The sequence below is a fragment of the Hyla sarda genome, unplaced genomic scaffold (genome assembly GCF_029499605.1).
Source record: "Hyla sarda isolate aHylSar1 unplaced genomic scaffold, aHylSar1.hap1 scaffold_2715, whole genome shotgun sequence".
Classification (NCBI taxonomy): domain Eukaryota; kingdom Metazoa; phylum Chordata; class Amphibia; order Anura; family Hylidae; genus Hyla; species Hyla sarda.
Window position 1 is genome coordinate 1 of NW_026609413.1, and position 19,609 is coordinate 19,609.

Below are 19,609 nucleotides of genomic sequence, written 5' to 3' on the forward strand. Positions count from 1 at the left end.
ACTTTTTTTTCACGTTTTTTTACGTTTTTCTCCTTTTCGCCTCTTTTCTGGGCGTATTATTCTTCTTTTTCTTCTTTTTTTTCGTCTAATGCATACCCCATCAGTGCAGCAATGCTTATTCAATACCGCCAGCAGATGGAGACACTGGGGGATAATTTTCTAAGGATTTATACTGATTTTTCCTGTCTGAATTTGTCGCACAGAAAGTTGCAGGCCAAATATGTGTGACATTTCTGCGACTTTAGCTTCTAGAGCATTTTTACAACATTATACATAGGTGCTGAATACATAAAAAGCGACTGTTCAGCGACAGACAAGTCGCATCGGCTGAAAGTAGGCCAGAATGTCAGTCCATGTTGGAGCAGGTTTAGATACAGTCTAAAGCATAGATCTCAAAGTCTGTGCACAGAATTTAGCAAGGGCCTCGCACCTTCTGATGCATCAGGTAGGTGCACTATAGCATAGCCTAACCCTCTGTACTTTGGTCTATATTGATGCGGGACATAGACAGCCAGCTGATGACCAATCCATTAGTGCAATGGATGGCTGGAAGCATTTGTCTTTGCCTTTGCAATACCACAGAAGCAATGCATGGTCAATGTACAGCAATGACACACCTGTGTGAACAGCCAGGAGACCCCCCCATGTTATGTTACATAGTTACATAGTTAGTACGGTCGAAAAAAGACATATGTCCATCAAGTTCAACCAGGGAATTAAGGGGTAGGGGTGTGGCGCGATATTGGGGAAGGGATGAGATTTTATATTTCTTCATAAGCATTAATCTTATTTTGTCAATTAGGAACATTCAGCACCCACCCGCTATCAAGGCAGCTGCCTATCATGTCATGCCCTACCTGCACAGGTGTGCTGGCTACTCAAATGATCCAATTAAGGAGGCCATTTAGTCAGCAGCAGCAGAAGTCCTGTGCCTGGACGCTCCAACAGCGGCCAGACACAAGCAGAAGCAGCAGAAGCAGCAGCAGCACCACCTTTTGTTTTTTGGCTGCAGCAGCAGCAGCAGCAGCAGCAGCAAGGCCCACAGGGCTGGCTAGCTGGCTAGCCAGCAAGCAGGTAGCAATGAAAGTAGGAATCTTTCTTTTTAACCCTGTAAGGGGGTGGTGCACTGTACCCGAAGATACTGCCATATCGGGTCAATGCATAGGGCGACGGAAGCAAGCTTCGAAATCGGCCCCCGTTCTCAAAAATCCATTTAATATATGGTCCCCAGATAGGGGACGTATCAGATATTAAACTGATAAGAACAGATACTACACTTGATCTTAGCCAAAAGGCCGAGAAGCGATAACCGTGAAAGGGGCGGGCCCAACAAGGTCCCCTTCATGGGCACTATCACTGCTTGCTGTCAGGGAGGCTGCCAGACAATTTTCCATGCACACTCTGGGCTGGGGGGCAGTCAACCACCAGTACACACAGCAGAACCTAAACCCATACCATTATTGCTAAGCAGCAAGACAGGGGCCCATTGCACTCCCACGGGGCCTTTTTAAATGCAATCCATAACCCGGATTTGCCAGGAACCCTTCTTACTCCTCCTACTTGCATGTGACACTGGGCTTAGGATCTGCATAGGAAACACACACACAAGCACACACCTACCTTTGTTGCCTGCAGATGCCTCCTTGGCTGTCCCCAAACGGTATCAAACCAACACCCACGGGAAGCTGTAAGCATAGAGGACATGCCTGCACCCCATTGGACTTACCTGTGTGGGTTAAATCCGGGTTATTTGACAACCTATGGCGGTGATGGTTCTGCTCAGGCAGAGCAGTGCTGATGCTCCTCATAAAGCTGTCGCTGCTGTGAAGGTTCTAGGTGACATCACAATCCCTATGGTTACATACACAACAAAGCTGGGTTGTTGTTGTTTACACTCTGCAAGGCCTGTGGAAGTGAGTGACATCATAGCACTGTAGTTCTGAGGGTTCTAGATGGATGCAACAATCTCCTGTTGCTTCTATGAAGGCCATAATAGACGACATCACCAAACAGCTCCATAGTCACATACACAGCAAAGGAGAGATGTTGTTTACACCTAGTGATGTCAGTGGTATTGAGTGACATCACAGCACAGTGCTAAGGCTCCTGGGCCTGGACACAGCAGCGGCTGCAATATCTCAACGGAGAATACGTTTATATATATGTGTGTGTGTGCGCGTATATATATATATATATATATATATATATATATATATATATATATTTCTCCGCCGAAATCACTTTTAAACCCATTTCCACCTTTTTTTCCCTTCTCTTCCTCTTACTTTTTTTTCACGTTTTTTTACGTTTTTCTCCTTTTCGCCTCTTTTCTGGGCGTATTATTCTTCTTTTTCTTCTTTTTTTTCGTCTAATGCATACCCCATCAGTGCAGCAATGCTTATTCAATACCGCCAGCAGATGGAGACACTGGGGGATAATTTTCTAAGGATTTATACTGATTTTTCCTGTCTGAATTTGTCGCACAGAAAGTTGCAGGCCAAATATGTGTGACATTTCTGCGACTTTAGCTTCTAGAGCATTTTTACAACATTATACATAGGTGCTGAATACATAAAAAGCGACTGTTCAGCGACAGACAAGTCGCATCGGCTGAAAGTAGGCCAGAATGTCAGTCCATGTTGGAGCAGGTTTAGATACAGTCTAAAGCATAGATCTCAAAGTCTGTGCACAGAATTTAGCAAGGGCCTCGCACCTTCTGATGCATCAGGTAGGTGCACTATAGCATAGCCTAACCCTCTGTACTTTGGTCTATATTGATGCGGGACATAGACAGCCAGCTGATGACCAATCCATTAGTGCAATGGATGGCTGGAAGCATTTGTCTTTGCCTTTGCAATACCACAGAAGCAATGCATGGTCAATGTACAGCAATGACACACCTGTGTGAACAGCCAGGAGACCCCCCCATGTTATGTTACATAGTTACATAGTTAGTACGGTCGAAAAAAGACATATGTCCATCAAGTTCAACCAGGGAATTAAGGGGTAGGGGTGTGGCGCGATATTGGGGAAGGGATGAGATTTTATATTTCTTCATAAGCATTAATCTTATTTTGTCAATTAGGAACATTCAGCACCCACCCGCTATCAAGGCAGCTGCCTATCATGTCATGCCCTACCTGCACAGGTGTGCTGGCTACTCAAATGATCCAATTAAGGAGGCCATTTAGTCAGCAGCAGCAGAAGTCCTGTGCCTGGACGCTCCAACAGCGGCCAGACACAAGCAGAAGCAGCAGAAGCAGCAGCAGCACCACCTTTTGTTTTTTGGCTGCAGCAGCAGCAGCAGCAGCAGCAGCAGGCCCACAGGGCTGGCTAGCTGGCTAGCCAGCAAGCAGGTAGCAATGAAAGTAGGAATCTTTCTTTTTAACCCTGTAAGGGGGTGGTGCACTGTACCCGAAGATACTGCCATATCGGGTCAATGCATAGGGCGACGGAAGCAAGCTTCGAAATCGGCCCCCGTTCTCAAAAATCCATTTAATATATGGTCCCCAGATAGGGGACGTATCAGATATTAAACTGATAAGAACAGATACTACACTTGATCTTAGCCAAAAGGCCGAGAAGCGATAACCGTGAAAGGGGCGGGCCCAACAAGGTCCCCTTCATGGGCACTATCACTGCTTGCTGTCAGGGAGGCTGCCAGACAATTTTCCATGCACACTCTGGGCTGGGGGGCAGTCAACCACCAGTACACACAGCAGAACCTAAACCCATACCATTATTGCTAAGCAGCAAGACAGGGGCCCATTGCACTCCCACGGGGCCTTTTTAAATGCAATCCATAACCCGGATTTGCCAGGAACCCTTCTTACTCCTCCTACTTGCATGTGACACTGGGCTTAGGATCTGCATAGGAAACACACACACAAGCACACACCTACCTTTGTTGCCTGCAGATGCCTCCTTGGCTGTCCCCAAACGGTATCAAACCAACACCCACGGGAAGCTGTAAGCATAGAGGACATGCCTGCACCCCATTGGACTTACCTGTGTGGGTTAAATCCGGGTTATTTGACAACCTATGGCGGTGATGGTTCTGCTCAGGCAGAGCAGTGCTGATGCTCCTCATAAAGCTGTCGCTGCTGTGAAGGTTCTAGGTGACATCACAATCCCTATGGTTACATACACAACAAAGCTGGGTTGTTGTTGTTTACACTCTGCAAGGCCTGTGGAAGTGAGTGACATCATAGCACTGTAGTTCTGAGGGTTCTAGATGGATGCAACAATCTCCTGTTGCTTCTATGAAGGCCATAATAGACGACATCACCAAACAGCTCCATAGTCACATACACAGCAAAGGAGAGATGTTGTTTACACCTAGTGATGTCAGTGGTATTGAGTGACATCACAGCACAGTGCTAAGGCTCCTGGGCCTGGACACAGCAGCGGCTGCAATATCTCAACGGAGAATACGTTTATATATATGTGTGTGTGTGCGCGTATATATATATATATATATATATATATATATATATATATATATATTTCTCCGCCGAAATCACTTTTAAACCCATTTCCACCTTTTTTTCCCTTCTCTTCCTCTTACTTTTTTTTCACGTTTTTTTACGTTTTTCTCCTTTTCGCCTCTTTTCTGGGCGTATTATTCTTCTTTTTCTTCTTTTTTTTCGTCTAATGCATACCCCATCAGTGCAGCAATGCTTATTCAATACCGCCAGCAGATGGAGACACTGGGGGATAATTTTCTAAGGATTTATACTGATTTTTCCTGTCTGAATTTGTCGCACAGAAAGTTGCAGGCCAAATATGTGTGACATTTCTGCGACTTTAGCTTCTAGAGCATTTTTACAACATTATACATAGGTGCTGAATACATAAAAAGCGACTGTTCAGCGACAGACAAGTCGCATCGGCTGAAAGTAGGCCAGAATGTCAGTCCATGTTGGAGCAGGTTTAGATACAGTCTAAAGCATAGATCTCAAAGTCTGTGCACAGAATTTAGCAAGGGCCTCGCACCTTCTGATGCATCAGGTAGGTGCACTATAGCATAGCCTAACCCTCTGTACTTTGGTCTATATTGATGCGGGACATAGACAGCCAGCTGATGACCAATCCATTAGTGCAATGGATGGCTGGAAGCATTTGTCTTTGCCTTTGCAATACCACAGAAGCAATGCATGGTCAATGTACAGCAATGACACACCTGTGTGAACAGCCAGGAGACCCCCCCATGTTATGTTACATAGTTACATAGTTAGTACGGTCGAAAAAAGACATATGTCCATCAAGTTCAACCAGGGAATTAAGGGGTAGGGGTGTGGCGCGATATTGGGGAAGGGATGAGATTTTATATTTCTTCATAAGCATTAATCTTATTTTGTCAATTAGGAACATTCAGCACCCACCCGCTATCAAGGCAGCTGCCTATCATGTCATGCCCTACCTGCACAGGTGTGCTGGCTACTCAAATGATCCAATTAAGGAGGCCATTTAGTCAGCAGCAGCAGAAGTCCTGTGCCTGGACGCTCCAACAGCGGCCAGACACAAGCAGAAGCAGCAGAAGCAGCAGCAGCACCACCTTTTGTTTTTTGGCTGCAGCAGCAGCAGCAGCAGCAGCAGCAGCAGCAAGGCCCACAGGGCTGGCTAGCTGGCTAGCCAGCAAGCAGGTAGCAATGAAAGTAGGAATCTTTCTTTTTAACCCTGTAAGGGGGTGGTGCACTGTACCCGAAGATACTGCCATATCGGGTCAATGCATAGGGCGACGGAAGCAAGCTTCGAAATCGGCCCCCGTTCTCAAAAATCCATTTAATATATGGTCCCCAGATAGGGGACGTATCAGATATTAAACTGATAAGAACAGATACTACACTTGATCTTAGCCAAAAGGCCGAGAAGCGATAACCGTGAAAGGGGCGGGCCCAACAAGGTCCCCTTCATGGGCACTATCACTGCTTGCTGTCAGGGAGGCTGCCAGACAATTTTCCATGCACACTCTGGGCTGGGGGGCAGTCAACCACCAGTACACACAGCAGAACCTAAACCCATACCATTATTGCTAAGCAGCAAGACAGGGGCCCATTGCACTCCCACGGGGCCTTTTTAAATGCAATCCATAACCCGGATTTGCCAGGAACCCTTCTTACTCCTCCTACTTGCATGTGACACTGGGCTTAGGATCTGCATAGGAAACACACACACAAGCACACACCTACCTTTGTTGCCTGCAGATGCCTCCTTGGCTGTCCCCAAACGGTATCAAACCAACACCCACGGGAAGCTGTAAGCATAGAGGACATGCCTGCACCCCATTGGACTTACCTGTGTGGGTTAAATCCGGGTTATTTGACAACCTATGGCGGTGATGGTTCTGCTCAGGCAGAGCAGTGCTGATGCTCCTCATAAAGCTGTCGCTGCTGTGAAGGTTCTAGGTGACATCACAATCCCTATGGTTACATACACAACAAAGCTGGGTTGTTGTTGTTTACACTCTGCAAGGCCTGTGGAAGTGAGTGACATCATAGCACTGTAGTTCTGAGGGTTCTAGATGGATGCAACAATCTCCTGTTGCTTCTATGAAGGCCATAATAGACGACATCACCAAACAGCTCCATAGTCACATACACAGCAAAGGAGAGATGTTGTTTACACCTAGTGATGTCAGTGGTATTGAGTGACATCACAGCACAGTGCTAAGGCTCCTGGGCCTGGACACAGCAGCGGCTGCAATATCTCAACGGAGAATACGTTTATATATATGTGTGTGTGTGCGCGTATATATATATATATATATATATATATATATATATATATATATATATTTCTCCGCCGAAATCACTTTTAAACCCATTTCCACCTTTTTTTCCCTTCTCTTCCTCTTACTTTTTTTTCACGTTTTTTTACGTTTTTCTCCTTTTCGCCTCTTTTCTGGGCGTATTATTCTTCTTTTTCTTCTTTTTTTTCGTCTAATGCATACCCCATCAGTGCAGCAATGCTTATTCAATACCGCCAGCAGATGGAGACACTGGGGGATAATTTTCTAAGGATTTATACTGATTTTTCCTGTCTGAATTTGTCGCACAGAAAGTTGCAGGCCAAATATGTGTGACATTTCTGCGACTTTAGCTTCTAGAGCATTTTTACAACATTATACATAGGTGCTGAATACATAAAAAGCGACTGTTCAGCGACAGACAAGTCGCATCGGCTGAAAGTAGGCCAGAATGTCAGTCCATGTTGGAGCAGGTTTAGATACAGTCTAAAGCATAGATCTCAAAGTCTGTGCACAGAATTTAGCAAGGGCCTCGCACCTTCTGATGCATCAGGTAGGTGCACTATAGCATAGCCTAACCCTCTGTACTTTGGTCTATATTGATGCGGGACATAGACAGCCAGCTGATGACCAATCCATTAGTGCAATGGATGGCTGGAAGCATTTGTCTTTGCCTTTGCAATACCACAGAAGCAATGCATGGTCAATGTACAGCAATGACACACCTGTGTGAACAGCCAGGAGACCCCCCCATGTTATGTTACATAGTTACATAGTTAGTACGGTCGAAAAAAGACATATGTCCATCAAGTTCAACCAGGGAATTAAGGGGTAGGGGTGTGGCGCGATATTGGGGAAGGGATGAGATTTTATATTTCTTCATAAGCATTAATCTTATTTTGTCAATTAGGAACATTCAGCACCCACCCGCTATCAAGGCAGCTGCCTATCATGTCATGCCCTACCTGCACAGGTGTGCTGGCTACTCAAATGATCCAATTAAGGAGGCCATTTAGTCAGCAGCAGCAGAAGTCCTGTGCCTGGACGCTCCAACAGCGGCCAGACACAAGCAGAAGCAGCAGAAGCAGCAGCAGCACCACCTTTTGTTTTTTGGCTGCAGCAGCAGCAGCAGCAGCAGCAGCAAGGCCCACAGGGCTGGCTAGCTGGCTAGCCAGCAAGCAGGTAGCAATGAAAGTAGGAATCTTTCTTTTTAACCCTGTAAGGGGGTGGTGCACTGTACCCGAAGATACTGCCATATCGGGTCAATGCATAGGGCGACGGAAGCAAGCTTCGAAATCGGCCCCCGTTCTCAAAAATCCATTTAATATATGGTCCCCAGATAGGGGACGTATCAGATATTAAACTGATAAGAACAGATACTACACTTGATCTTAGCCAAAAGGCCGAGAAGCGATAACCGTGAAAGGGGCGGGCCCAACAAGGTCCCCTTCATGGGCACTATCACTGCTTGCTGTCAGGGAGGCTGCCAGACAATTTTCCATGCACACTCTGGGCTGGGGGGCAGTCAACCACCAGTACACACAGCAGAACCTAAACCCATACCATTATTGCTAAGCAGCAAGACAGGGGCCCATTGCACTCCCACGGGGCCTTTTTAAATGCAATCCATAACCCGGATTTGCCAGGAACCCTTCTTACTCCTCCTACTTGCATGTGACACTGGGCTTAGGATCTGCATAGGAAACACACACACAAGCACACACCTACCTTTGTTGCCTGCAGATGCCTCCTTGGCTGTCCCCAAACGGTATCAAACCAACACCCACGGGAAGCTGTAAGCATAGAGGACATGCCTGCACCCCATTGGACTTACCTGTGTGGGTTAAATCCGGGTTATTTGACAACCTATGGCGGTGATGGTTCTGCTCAGGCAGAGCAGTGCTGATGCTCCTCATAAAGCTGTCGCTGCTGTGAAGGTTCTAGGTGACATCACAATCCCTATGGTTACATACACAACAAAGCTGGGTTGTTGTTGTTTACACTCTGCAAGGCCTGTGGAAGTGAGTGACATCATAGCACTGTAGTTCTGAGGGTTCTAGATGGATGCAACAATCTCCTGTTGCTTCTATGAAGGCCATAATAGACGACATCACCAAACAGCTCCATAGTCACATACACAGCAAAGGAGAGATGTTGTTTACACCTAGTGATGTCAGTGGTATTGAGTGACATCACAGCACAGTGCTAAGGCTCCTGGGCCTGGACACAGCAGCGGCTGCAATATCTCAACGGAGAATACGTTTATATATATGTGTGTGTGTGCGCGTATATATATATATATATATATATATATATATATATATATATATATATTTCTCCGCCGAAATCACTTTTAAACCCATTTCCACCTTTTTTTCCCTTCTCTTCCTCTTACTTTTTTTTCACGTTTTTTTACGTTTTTCTCCTTTTCGCCTCTTTTCTGGGCGTATTATTCTTCTTTTTCTTCTTTTTTTTCGTCTAATGCATACCCCATCAGTGCAGCAATGCTTATTCAATACCGCCAGCAGATGGAGACACTGGGGGATAATTTTCTAAGGATTTATACTGATTTTTCCTGTCTGAATTTGTCGCACAGAAAGTTGCAGGCCAAATATGTGTGACATTTCTGCGACTTTAGCTTCTAGAGCATTTTTACAACATTATACATAGGTGCTGAATACATAAAAAGCGACTGTTCAGCGACAGACAAGTCGCATCGGCTGAAAGTAGGCCAGAATGTCAGTCCATGTTGGAGCAGGTTTAGATACAGTCTAAAGCATAGATCTCAAAGTCTGTGCACAGAATTTAGCAAGGGCCTCGCACCTTCTGATGCATCAGGTAGGTGCACTATAGCATAGCCTAACCCTCTGTACTTTGGTCTATATTGATGCGGGACATAGACAGCCAGCTGATGACCAATCCATTAGTGCAATGGATGGCTGGAAGCATTTGTCTTTGCCTTTGCAATACCACAGAAGCAATGCATGGTCAATGTACAGCAATGACACACCTGTGTGAACAGCCAGGAGACCCCCCCATGTTATGTTACATAGTTACATAGTTAGTACGGTCGAAAAAAGACATATGTCCATCAAGTTCAACCAGGGAATTAAGGGGTAGGGGTGTGGCGCGATATTGGGGAAGGGATGAGATTTTATATTTCTTCATAAGCATTAATCTTATTTTGTCAATTAGGAACATTCAGCACCCACCCGCTATCAAGGCAGCTGCCTATCATGTCATGCCCTACCTGCATAGGTGTGCTGGCTACTCAAATGATCCAATTAAGGAGGCCATTTAGTCAGCAGCAGCAGAAGTCCTGTGCCTGGACGCTCCAACAGCGGCCAGACACAAGCAGAAGCAGCAGAAGCAGCAGCAGCACCACCTTTTGTTTTTTGGCTGCAGCAGCAGCAGCAGCAGCAGCAAGGCCCACAGGGCTGGCTAGCTGGCTAGCCAGCAAGCAGGTAGCAATGAAAGTAGGAATCTTTCTTTTTAACCCTGTAAGGGGGTGGTGCACTGTACCCGAAGATACTGCCATATCGGGTCAATGCATAGGGCGACGGAAGCAAGCTTCGAAATCGGCCCCCGTTCTCAAAAATCCATTTAATATATGGTCCCCAGATAGGGGACGTATCAGATATTAAACTGATAAGAACAGATACTACACTTGATCTTAGCCAAAAGGCCGAGAAGCGATAACCGTGAAAGGGGCGGGCCCAACAAGGTCCCCTTCATGGGCACTATCACTGCTTGCTGTCAGGGAGGCTGCCAGACAATTTTCCATGCACACTCTGGGCTGGGGGGCAGTCAACCACCAGTACACACAGCAGAACCTAAACCCATACCATTATTGCTAAGCAGCAAGACAGGGGCCCATTGCACTCCCACGGGGCCTTTTTAAATGCAATCCATAACCCGGATTTGCCAGGAACCCTTCTTACTCCTCCTACTTGCATGTGACACTGGGCTTAGGATCTGCATAGGAAACACACACACAAGCACACACCTACCTTTGTTGCCTGCAGATGCCTCCTTGGCTGTCCCCAAACGGTATCAAACCAACACCCACGGGAAGCTGTAAGCATAGAGGACATGCCTGCACCCCATTGGACTTACCTGTGTGGGTTAAATCCGGGTTATTTGACAACCTATGGCGGTGATGGTTCTGCTCAGGCAGAGCAGTGCTGATGCTCCTCATAAAGCTGTCGCTGCTGTGAAGGTTCTAGGTGACATCACAATCCCTATGGTTACATACACAACAAAGCTGGGTTGTTGTTGTTTACACTCTGCAAGGCCTGTGGAAGTGAGTGACATCATAGCACTGTAGTTCTGAGGGTTCTAGATGGATGCAACAATCTCCTGTTGCTTCTATGAAGGCCATAATAGACGACATCACCAAACAGCTCCATAGTCACATACACAGCAAAGGAGAGATGTTGTTTACACCTAGTGATGTCAGTGGTATTGAGTGACATCACAGCACAGTGCTAAGGCTCCTGGGCCTGGACACAGCAGCGGCTGCAATATCTCAACGGAGAATACGTTTATATATATGTGTGTGTGTGCGCGTATATATATATATATATATATATATATATATATATATATATATTTCTCCGCCGAAATCACTTTTAAACCCATTTCCACCTTTTTTTCCCTTCTCTTCCTCTTACTTTTTTTTCACGTTTTTTTACGTTTTTCTCCTTTTCGCCTCTTTTCTGGGCGTATTATTCTTCTTTTTCTTCTTTTTTTTCGTCTAATGCATACCCCATCAGTGCAGCAATGCTTATTCAATACCGCCAGCAGATGGAGACACTGGGGGATAATTTTCTAAGGATTTATACTGATTTTTCCTGTCTGAATTTGTCGCACAGAAAGTTGCAGGCCAAATATGTGTGACATTTCTGCGACTTTAGCTTCTAGAGCATTTTTACAACATTATACATAGGTGCTGAATACATAAAAAGCGACTGTTCAGCGACAGACAAGTCGCATCGGCTGAAAGTAGGCCAGAATGTCAGTCCATGTTGGAGCAGGTTTAGATACAGTCTAAAGCATAGATCTCAAAGTCTGTGCACAGAATTTAGCAAGGGCCTCGCACCTTCTGATGCATCAGGTAGGTGCACTATAGCATAGCCTAACCCTCTGTACTTTGGTCTATATTGATGCGGGACATAGACAGCCAGCTGATGACCAATCCATTAGTGCAATGGATGGCTGGAAGCATTTGTCTTTGCCTTTGCAATACCAGCAATGCATGGTCAATGTACAGCAATGACACACCTGTGTGAACAGCCAGGAGACCCCCCCATGTTATGTTACATAGTTACATAGTTAGTACGGTCGAAAAAAGACATATGTCCATCAAGTTCAACCAGGGAATTAAGGGGTAGGGGTGTGGCGCGATATTGGGGAAGGGATGAGATTTTATATTTCTTCATAAGCATTAATCTTATTTTGTCAATTAGGAACATTCAGCACCCACCCGCTATCAAGGCAGCTGCCTATCATGTCATGCCCTACCTGCACAGGTGTGCTGGCTACTCAAATGATCCAATTAAGGAGGCCATTTAGTCAGCAGCAGCAGAAGTCCTGTGCCTGGACGCTCCAACAGCGGCCAGACACAAGCAGAAGCAGCAGAAGCAGCAGCAGCACCACCTTTTGTTTTTTGGCTGCAGCAGCAGCAGCAGCAGCAGCAGCAAGGCCCACAGGGCTGGCTAGCTGGCTAGCCAGCAAGCAGGTAGCAATGAAAGTAGGAATCTTTCTTTTTAACCCTGTAAGGGGGTGGTGCACTGTACCCGAAGATACTGCCATATCGGGTCAATGCATAGGGCGACGGAAGCAAGCTTCGAAATCGGCCCCCGTTCTCAAAAATCCATTTAATATATGGTCCCCAGATAGGGGACGTATCAGATATTAAACTGATAAGAACAGATACTACACTTGATCTTAGCCAAAAGGCCGAGAAGCGATAACCGTGAAAGGGGCGGGCCCAACAAGGTCCCCTTCATGGGCACTATCACTGCTTGCTGTCAGGGAGGCTGCCAGACAATTTTCCATGCACACTCTGGGCTGGGGGGCAGTCAACCACCAGTACACACAGCAGAACCTAAACCCATACCATTATTGCTAAGCAGCAAGACAGGGGCCCATTGCACTCCCACGGGGCCTTTTTAAATGCAATCCATAACCCGGATTTGCCAGGAACCCTTCTTACTCCTCCTACTTGCATGTGACACTGGGCTTAGGATCTGCATAGGAAACACACACACAAGCACACACCTACCTTTGTTGCCTGCAGATGCCTCCTTGGCTGTCCCCAAACGGTATCAAACCAACACCCACGGGAAGCTGTAAGCATAGAGGACATGCCTGCACCCCATTGGACTTACCTGTGTGGGTTAAATCCGGGTTATTTGACAACCTATGGCGGTGATGGTTCTGCTCAGGCAGAGCAGTGCTGATGCTCCTCATAAAGCTGTCGCTGCTGTGAAGGTTCTAGGTGACATCACAATCCCTATGGTTACATACACAACAAAGCTGGGTTGTTGTTGTTTACACTCTGCAAGGCCTGTGGAAGTGAGTGACATCATAGCACTGTAGTTCTGAGGGTTCTAGATGGATGCAACAATCTCCTGTTGCTTCTATGAAGGCCATAATAGACGACATCACCAAACAGCTCCATAGTCACATACACAGCAAAGGAGAGATGTTGTTTACACCTAGTGATGTCAGTGGTATTGAGTGACATCACAGCACAGTGCTAAGGCTCCTGGGCCTGGACACAGCAGCGGCTGCAATATCTCAACGGAGAATATGTTTATATATATGTGTGTGTGTGCGCGTATATATATATATATATATATATATATATATATATATATATATTTCTCCGCCGAAATCACTTTTAAACCCATTTCCACCTTTTTTTCCCTTCTCTTCCTCTTACTTTTTTTTCACGTTTTTTTACGTTTTTCTCCTTTTCGCCTCTTTTCTGGGCGTATTATTCTTCTTTTTCTTCTTTTTTTTCGTCTAATGCATACCCCATCAGTGCAGCAATGCTTATTCAATACCGCCAGCAGATGGAGACACTGGGGGATAATTTTCTAAGGATTTATACTGATTTTTCCTGTCTGAATTTGTCGCACAGAAAGTTGCAGGCCAAATATGTGTGACATTTCTGCGACTTTAGCTTCTAGAGCATTTTTACAACATTATACATAGGTGCTGAATACATAAAAAGCGACTGTTCAGCGACAGACAAGTCGCATCGGCTGAAAGTAGGCCAGAATGTCAGTCCATGTTGGAGCAGGTTTAGATACAGTCTAAAGCATAGATCTCAAAGTCTGTGCACAGAATTTAGCAAGGGCCTCGCACCTTCTGATGCATCAGGTAGGTGCACTATAGCATAGCCTAACCCTCTGTACTTTGGTCTATATTGATGCGGGACATAGACAGCCAGCTGATGACCAATCCATTAGTGCAATGGATGGCTGGAAGCATTTGTCTTTGCCTTTGCAATACCACAGAAGCAATGCATGGTCAATGTACAGCAATGACACACCTGTGTGAACAGCCAGGAGACCCCCCCATGTTATGTTACATAGTTACATAGTTAGTACGGTCGAAAAAAGACATATGTCCATCAAGTTCAACCAGGGAATTAAGGGGTAGGGGTGTGGCGCGATATTGGGGAAGGGATGAGATTTTATATTTCTTCATAAGCATTAATCTTATTTTGTCAATTAGGAACATTCAGCACCCACCCGCTATCAAGGCAGCTGCCTATCATGTCATGCCCTACCTGCACAGGTGTGCTGGCTACTCAAATGATCCAATTAAGGAGGCCATTTAGTCAGCAGCAGCAGAAGTCCTGTGCCTGGACGCTCCAACAGCGGCCAGACACAAGCAGAAGCAGCAGAAGCAGCAGCAGCACCACCTTTTGTTTTTTGGCTGCAGCAGCAGCAGCAGCAGCAAGGCCCACAGGGCTGGCTAGCTGGCTAGCCAGCAAGCAGGTAGCAATGAAAGTAGGAATCTTTCTTTTTAACCCTGTAAGGGGGTGGTGCACTGTACCCGAAGATACTGCCATATCGGGTCAATGCATAGGGCGACGGAAGCAAGCTTCGAAATCGGCCCCCGTTCTCAAAAATCCATTTAATATATGGTCCCCAGATAGGGGACGTATCAGATATTAAACTGATAAGAACAGATACTACACTTGATCTTAGCCAAAAGGCCGAGAAGCGATAACCGTGAAAGGGGCGGGCCCAACAAGGTCCCCTTCATGGGCACTATCACTGCTTGCTGTCAGGGAGGCTGCCAGACAATTTTCCATGCACACTCTGGGCTGGGGGGCAGTCAACCACCAGTACACACAGCAGAACCTAAACCCATACCATTATTGCTAAGCAGCAAGACAGGGGCCCATTGCACTCCCACGGGGCCTTTTTAAATGCAATCCATAACCCGGATTTGCCAGGAACCCTTCTTACTCCTCCTACTTGCATGTGACACTGGGCTTAGGATCTGCATAGGAAACACACACACAAGCACACACCTACCTTTGTTGCCTGCAGATGCCTCCTTGGCTGTCCCCAAACGGTATCAAACCAACACCCACGGGAAGCTGTAAGCATAGAGGACATGCCTGCACCCCATTGGACTTACCTGTGTGGGTTAAATCCGGGTTATTTGACAACCTATGGCGGTGATGGTTCTGCTCAGGCAGAGCAGTGCTGATGCTCCTCATAAAGCTGTCGCTGCTGTGAAGGTTCTAGGTGACATCACAATCCCTATGGTTACATACACAACAAAGCTGGGTTGTTGTTGTTTACACTCTGCAAGGCCTGTGGAAGTGAGTGACATCATAGCACTGTAGTTCTGAGGGTTCTAGATGGATGCAACAATCTCCTGTTGCTTCTATGAAGGCCATAATAGACGACATCACCAAACAGCTCCATAGTCACATACACAGCAAAGGAGAGATGTTGTTTACACCTAGTGATGTCAGTGGTATTGAGTGACATCACAGCACAGTGCTAAGGCTCCTGGGCCTGGACACAGCAGCGGCTGCAATATCTCAACGGAGAATACGTTTATATATATGTGTGTGTGTGCGCGTATATATATATATATATATATATATATATATATATATATATATTTCTCCGCCGAAATCACTTTTAAACCCATTTCCACCTTTTTTTCCCTTCTCTTCCTCTTACTTTTTTTTCACGTTTTTTTACGTTTTTCTCCTTTTCGCCTCTTTTCTGGGCGTATTATTCTTCTTTTTCTTCTTTTTTTTCGTCTAATGCATACCCCATCAGTGCAGCAATGCTTATTCAATACCGCCAGCAGATGGAGACACTGGGGGATAATTTTCTAAGGATTTATACTGATTTTTCCTGTCTGAATTTGTCGCACAGAAAGTTGCAGGCCAAATATGTGTGACATTTCTGCGACTTTAGCTTCTAGAGCATTTTTACAACATTATACATAGGTGCTGAATACATAAAAAGCGACTGTTCAGCGACAGACAAGTCGCATCGGCTGAAAGTAGGCCAGAATGTCAGTCCATGTTGGAGCAGGTTTAGATACAGTCTAAAGCATAGATCTCAAAGTCTGTGCACAGAATTTAGCAAGGGCCTCGCACCTTCTGATGCATCAGGTAGGTGCACTATAGCATAGCCTAACCCTCTGTACTTTGGTCTATATTGATGCGGGACATAGACAGCCAGCTGATGACCAATCCATTAGTGCAATGGATGGCTGGAAGCATTTGTCTTTGCCTTTGCAATACCACAGAAGCAATGCATGGTCAATGTACAGCAATGACACACCTGTGTGAACAGCCAGGAGACCCCCCCATGTTATGTTACATAGTTACATAGTTAGTACGGTCGAAAAAAGACATATGTCCATCAAGTTCAACCAGGGAATTAAGGGGTAGGGGTGTGGCGCGATATTGGGGAAGGGATGAGATTTTATATTTCTTCATAAGCATTAATCTTATTTTGTCAATTAGGAACATTCAGCACCCACCCGCTATCAAGGCAGCTGCCTATCATGTCATGCCCTACCTGCACAGGTGTGCTGGCTACTCAAATGATCCAATTAAGGAGGCCATTTAGTCAGCAGCAGCAGAAGTCCTGTGCCTGGACGCTCCAACAGCGGCCAGACACAAGCAGAAGCAGCAGAAGCAGCAGCAGCACCACCTTTTGTTTTTTGGCTGCAGCAGCAGCAGCAGCAGCAGCAGCAGCAGCAGCAAGGCCCACAGGGCTGGCTAGCTGGCTAGCCAGCAAGCAGGTAGCAATGAAAGTAGGAATCTTTCTTTTTAACCCTGTAAGGGGGTGGTGCACTGTACCCGAAGATACTGCCATATCGGGTCAATGCATAGGGCGACGGAAGCAAGCTTCGAAATCGGCCCCCGTTCTCAAAAATCCATTTAATATATGGTCCCCAGATAGGGGACGTATCAGATATTAAACTGATAAGAACAGATACTACACTTGATCTTAGCCAAAAGGCCGAGAAGCGATAACCGTGAAAGGGGCGGGCCCAACAAGGTCCCCTTCATGGGCACTATCACTGCTTGCTGTCAGGGAGGCTGCCAGACAATTTTCCATGCACACTCTGGGCTGGGGGGCAGTCAACCACCAGTACACACAGCAGAACCTAAACCCATACCATTATTGCTAAGCAGCAAGACAGGGGCCCATTGCACTCCCACGGGGCCTTTTTAAATGCAATCCATAACCCGGATTTGCCAGGAACCCTTCTTACTCCTCCTACTTGCATGTGACACTGGGCTTAGGATCTGCATAGGAAACACACACAAGCACACACCTACCTTTGTTGCCTGCAGATGCCTCCTTGGCTGTCCCCAAACGGTATCAAACCAACACCCACGGGAAGCTGTAAGCATAGAGGACATGCCTGCACCCCATTGGACTTACCTGTGTGGGTTAAATCCGGGTTATTTGACAACCTATGGCGGTGATGGTTCTGCTCAGGCAGAGCAGTGCTGATGCTCCTCATAAAGCTGTCGCTGCTGTGAAGGTTCTAGGTGACATCACAATCCCTAACATACACAACAAAGCTGGGTTGTTGCTGTTTACACTCTGCAAGGCCTGTGGAAGTGAGTGACATCATAGCACTGTAGTTCTGAGGGTTCTAGATGGATGCAACAATCTCCTGTTGCTTCTATGAAGGCCATAATAGACGACATCACCAAACAGCTCCATAGTCACATACACAGCAAAGGAGAGATGTTGTTTACACCTAGTGATGTCAGTGGTATTGAGTGACATCACAGCACAGTGCTAAGGCTCCTGGGCCTGGACACAGCAGCGGCTGCAATATCTCAACGGAGAATACGTTTATATATATGTGTGTGTGTGCGCGTATATATATATATATATATATATATATATATATATATATATATATTCTCCGCCGAAATCACTTTTAAACCCATTTCCACCTTTTTTTCCCTTCTCTTCCTCTTACTTTTTTTTCACGTTTTTTTACGTTTTTCTCCTTTTCGCCTCTTTTCTGGGCGTATTATTCTTCTTTTTCTTCTTTTTTTTCGTCTAATGCATACCCCATCAGTGCAGCAATGCTTATTCAATACCGCCAGCAGATGGAGACACTGGGGGATAATTTTCTAAGGATTTATACTGATTTTTCCTGTCTGAATTTGTCGCACAGAAAGTTGCAGGCCAAATATGTGTGACATTTCTGCGACTTTAGCTTCTAGAGCATTTTTACAACATTATACATAGGTGCTGAATACATAAAAAGCGACTGTTCAGCGACAGACAAGTCGCATCGGCTGAAAGTAGGCCAGAATGTCAGTCCATGTTGGAGCAGGTTTAGATACAGTCTAAAGCATAGATCTCAAAGTCTGTGCACAGAATTTAGCAAGGGCCTCGCACCTTCTGATGCATCAGGTAGGTGCACTATAGCATAGCCTAACCCTCTGTACTTTGGTCTATATTGATGCGGGACATAGACAGCCAGCTGATGACCAATCCATTAGTGCAATGGATGGCTGGAAGCATTTGTCTTTGCCTTTGCAATACCACAGAAGCAATGCATGGTCAATGTACAGCAATGACACACCTGTGTGAACAGCCAGGAGACCCCCCCATGTTATGTTACATAGTTACATAGTTAGTACGGTCGAAAAAAGACATATGTCCATCAAGTTCAACCAGGGAATTAAGGGGTAGGGGTGTGGCGCGATATTGGGGAAGGGATGAGATTTTATATTTCTTCATAAGCATTAATCTTATTTTGTCAATTAGGAACATTCAGCACCCACCCGCTATCAAGGCAGCTGCCTATCATGTCATGCCCTACCTGCACAGGTGTGCTGGCTACTCAAATGATCCAATTAAGGAGGCCATTTAGTCAGCAGCAGCAGAAGTCCTGTGCCTGGACGCTCCAACAGCGGCCAGACACAAGCAGAAGCAGCAGAAGCAGCAGCAGCACCACCTTTTGTTTTTTGGCTGCAGCAGCAGCAGCAGCAGCAGCAGCAAGGCCCACAGGGCTGGCTAGCTGGCTAGCCAGCAAGCAGGTAGCAATGAAAGTAGGAATCTTTCTTTTTAACCCTGTAAGGGGGTGGTGCACTGTACCCGAAGATACTGCCATATCGGGTCAATGCATAGGGCGACGGAAGCAAGCTTCGAAATCGGCCCCCGTTCTCAAAAATCCATTTAATATATGGTCCCCAGATAGGGGACGTATCAGATATTAAACTGATAAGAACAGATACTACACTTGATCTTAGCCAAAAGGCCGAGAAGCGATAACCGTGAAAGGGGCGGGCCCAACAAGGTCCCCTTCATGGGCACTATC

General features: G+C 46.0%; 9 non-coding genes across 9 annotated transcripts; all 9 read right to left on the reverse strand.

Annotated features, from left to right (window-relative positions):
* Positions 1-1,116: 1,116 nt before the first annotated feature.
* LOC130325394 (U2 spliceosomal RNA) lies at positions 1,117-1,307 on the reverse strand. Its single transcript, XR_008870224.1, has one exon. It is a non-coding gene; the product is annotated as a U2 spliceosomal RNA (small nuclear RNA).
* A 2,091-nt stretch (positions 1,308-3,398) lies between these two features.
* Positions 3,399-3,589, reverse strand: LOC130325405 (U2 spliceosomal RNA). The gene has a single exon (XR_008870233.1). It is a non-coding gene; the product is annotated as a U2 spliceosomal RNA (small nuclear RNA).
* Positions 3,590-5,687: 2,098 nt separating this feature from the next.
* Positions 5,688-5,878, reverse strand: LOC130325406 (U2 spliceosomal RNA). The gene has a single exon (XR_008870234.1). It is a non-coding gene; the product is annotated as a U2 spliceosomal RNA (small nuclear RNA).
* Positions 5,879-7,972: 2,094 nt separating this feature from the next.
* LOC130325408 (U2 spliceosomal RNA) lies at positions 7,973-8,163 on the reverse strand. Its single transcript, XR_008870235.1, has one exon. It is a non-coding gene; the product is annotated as a U2 spliceosomal RNA (small nuclear RNA).
* Positions 8,164-10,254: 2,091 nt separating this feature from the next.
* LOC130325409 (U2 spliceosomal RNA) lies at positions 10,255-10,445 on the reverse strand. The gene has a single exon (XR_008870236.1). It is a non-coding gene; the product is annotated as a U2 spliceosomal RNA (small nuclear RNA).
* Positions 10,446-12,530: 2,085 nt separating this feature from the next.
* Positions 12,531-12,721, reverse strand: LOC130325395 (U2 spliceosomal RNA). Its single transcript, XR_008870225.1, has one exon. It is a non-coding gene; the product is annotated as a U2 spliceosomal RNA (small nuclear RNA).
* Positions 12,722-14,805: 2,084 nt separating this feature from the next.
* LOC130325397 (U2 spliceosomal RNA) lies at positions 14,806-14,996 on the reverse strand. The gene has a single exon (XR_008870226.1). It is a non-coding gene; the product is annotated as a U2 spliceosomal RNA (small nuclear RNA).
* Positions 14,997-17,095: 2,099 nt separating this feature from the next.
* Positions 17,096-17,286, reverse strand: LOC130325398 (U2 spliceosomal RNA). The gene has a single exon (XR_008870227.1). It is a non-coding gene; the product is annotated as a U2 spliceosomal RNA (small nuclear RNA).
* Positions 17,287-19,370: 2,084 nt separating this feature from the next.
* On the reverse strand, positions 19,371-19,561 carry LOC130325399 (U2 spliceosomal RNA). The gene has a single exon (XR_008870228.1). It is a non-coding gene; the product is annotated as a U2 spliceosomal RNA (small nuclear RNA).
* Positions 19,562-19,609: the final 48 nt, after the last annotated feature.